Genomic DNA, 3,134 nt, shown 5'->3' on the forward strand with positions numbered 1-3,134 from the left:
TTTCAGTGATATGACGTGGTACAGTGACGTCCAGTCTTCGCGTGTGGTAGTAGTATTGCGAGTACAGTAAGTTTTCTTGAAGAAGCGGAATTCAACGAAGTCATGATGGTTCCTTCGTCCGAACAACTTACAGTGGGAAAGGTTGGGCCTGCGATACGACAGGGGTAGACCAGGATAATTTTGTGCATGGCAGGTGGACCAGGATGGTCGACGTCCCACATGTCGGCGAATGAAAGTATTCTTTCCGATATAGAGGACGAGCAACGAGTATTCATTGTTTATTTTTGATGAAAGCTATTGTCTCCACTGTTACGACGGAGGAGTGTGAAACACGGCAGCCCAGTGAACTTGGCATGTGCACCACTCCCTCCTTCCTCATGTAATGCCCAGGTTACAGCTTTTTCTCACTTTCTCTCTATCTATTTCCTCTCATATGTTTTTTACCTTTCTTTTTTTAAGACACAATTGTTTTTATGCCTTTTTTTAGTATTATTTTTTCATACCTAGGAGCACGTGTAGAGACGGACTCTTGCAGAGCCCACTCCTTGACTTTGTCAATGCCTCTCTCTCCTCCACATAAGGAGTACTACTTGCTATGCATGCATGCGGCGGGCAGCTAGCGTCTTGAGGGGCCAGGGCGGTGAGAGCGGGCTTCGGAAGCGGTCCGGACTCTAGCATGGCCCACCTCACATTATCACCATATATTTCTTGGAGTCCATGCGCGGCAGGCGGGCGATCTCTTCTCCCTCCCCCGTTTCTCTCTTCTCAGCCGACGCCCGCCGAGCGATTAGATTTTTGCTATCGACGGTTTATTCAATTACGGCCCCACATGTCAGTGAAATTGCAAGACAACGCGTGTCCCCTCTGGTGAGCGGCGTGCGAGCCGGACTGTCGGGGTTGCGACATGTACGAGTCGTAAGTGTGCCGCCTTTTCCTTTAGAACTTGCGAAGCGTAACATTTTTGCGCGATCGATCGATAGAAATCCAGAACAAAATGACGAGGGCGGTGCTTTCCCACTCGTTAGGCGGGCTAGTTTGAGTGATATGACGTGCTACAGTGCCGTCCACTTGCTCCATTTTTATGTAAGCAAGAGTTTACACTCTTACGCGGGAGGAGTATGAAACACTGCGGATCTGATTTTGATCGAGGGATAACTGTTCCCTGCCAAATAATGGAGGATTGTTAGCGATTATAGCATGATAGTTAGGGCATCTCCAGTGCTGGCCCACAAATTTACACCGGCATCTGTCCGAGGACACTGATGGATGCCATCCGATGCTGCCCGCATACCTTTCGACAACTATATGAACTAACAGGACGAAATTCGTGCAAACAAAGCAAATTTCAAATTAACCAGATGAAATTCATTACATTTCGAAAACTTTTCCTACAAACTGGACGAAATTCATTACATATTTCGCACAAACCGTACTAAAACCTACTGTAAACCTAATCTAAACGATCGCCGGCACCCGACCACCATGTCCGGCCATGAACCCGAGAAAGCCGACCATTGCCTTTGCCTCCTCCTCATCCGCCTCGATAACCTCCTCCTCTGGAGCACAAGGTTCTGAAGATTTCTGCCTCCACGTCGTTGTCAAGCGGCTAATCGACCGCTGATGTTTACCCCACCAAGCTTGGCATCGACTGAGTGGAGTAACGGTGGCCTTCCCGGGACCAGAGCAGCGGCGACCTACCATGTACTACTCTTCCTTGCTGCCGGCTGCACCCGCGCACATGCGCCGGCTTCGTGGTCGTGGCGGCGAAGGGCGGCCGGGGGGTGCCGGCGATCTCCTTCGTTTGCTCCTGCGACAGTACGTCGAAGAGAGCTTTGGAGCGCGCCTGGAGCGGAGCCACCGATGTCCCTCGTCAGCTCATGCGACAGTACATCCAAGAGAGCTTCGGAGCGCCAGGAGGCCATGGTTGAAGTGGTGCCGACAGAAGGAAGGGACCGGAGGAGAATAAGTGTGGGTCTTTTGCTATGGCTGGGACCTGGGGCTCAAGTTAATATAGCGGGCGAATGGCAATGAGCCGCGGTAGACAGATGGACAACTGGCGCCGGAGTAGGTTCGTCGGGCGTGAATGTGAACACTGCTTCAGTGACTTAACTGCAGATGCGTTTGGGTTACTGACATGTGGGCCCAATGGGCATCTGGCCCGCATGTCAGTGACACACCAATTGCACCTGCAGTTAAGTCCGGTGAATGCGGCATTGACATTCTGGAGAGACTGTGACCGTTTCAGGCGGGAAGCGCGCGCTAGCGATGGAAGGGGTTTGGGTGTGTAGTGGCACTAAGATCGGTCGCTCACGATAGTACATACTCCATACCATACTACCATAGTACCCTCTCTAGCTTAGGATGTTTTATAGATTGTCGTTGTGATGGACGATATACATGAGCAAGGTGGTCCGAGTATGACCGTTGGTGTTGAGCCAGGTGAATACATGCTCGGCGTTCGCGTAGGCCTCCATCAAACGTCTAAACAGTAATGTCAGGCACCGTCGGGGCGCGCAGGTGATGGGCTCGCCATTTGCGTTGCACCATGAGCAGGACTTCGATTTAGAGGGCGACGTGCATGCATTAGCATGCTTTGACAGCGTGAGCGTGAGTGTCTGATGCGAAGTATTTCATTTTCATTTGGCTGACGAGGGTGCGTTGCAGCGACGAGTCCGTGGTTTGATTCCCCACATACGCATAATTTTGTTTTTTATAGTATTTCTTTCTCCATTGACAGGTAGGCATGCATAATAGATAAAGAACACGAGCTGATGAGGCGCATGCGGACTGTTTGACTGGTCAGCCAGACAAATATGGAGCTATACGCTGAGCCAGTGACCGTATAATCACCATATCTCGTATACAATGATCAAAGTGAGCTATCAAGACAAGTTCGATGACCGCCAATGCATTTTACTCAGTAATAAATGACCAGGATTGAAGGGGAATCCAAATTTGCTTCGTCTTCTGTCCTTGAGCTCTTGACAAACCAATGCACTATACGGTTGTCAAGCCACTCCACCCCAGAGCTCTCACCAAGCGTCATTCATGCCATCGCGCTGCACACTAACCGGTAAGGCAGCGATGGCATCCCGCCGCGCCGAGTTCCTCGCCACCCACGACCGCACACAAAA

The sequence above is a fragment of the Triticum dicoccoides genome, chromosome 2A, assembly GCF_002162155.2.
Source record: "Triticum dicoccoides isolate Atlit2015 ecotype Zavitan chromosome 2A, WEW_v2.0, whole genome shotgun sequence".
Classification (NCBI taxonomy): Eukaryota; Viridiplantae; Streptophyta; class Magnoliopsida; order Poales; family Poaceae; genus Triticum; species Triticum dicoccoides.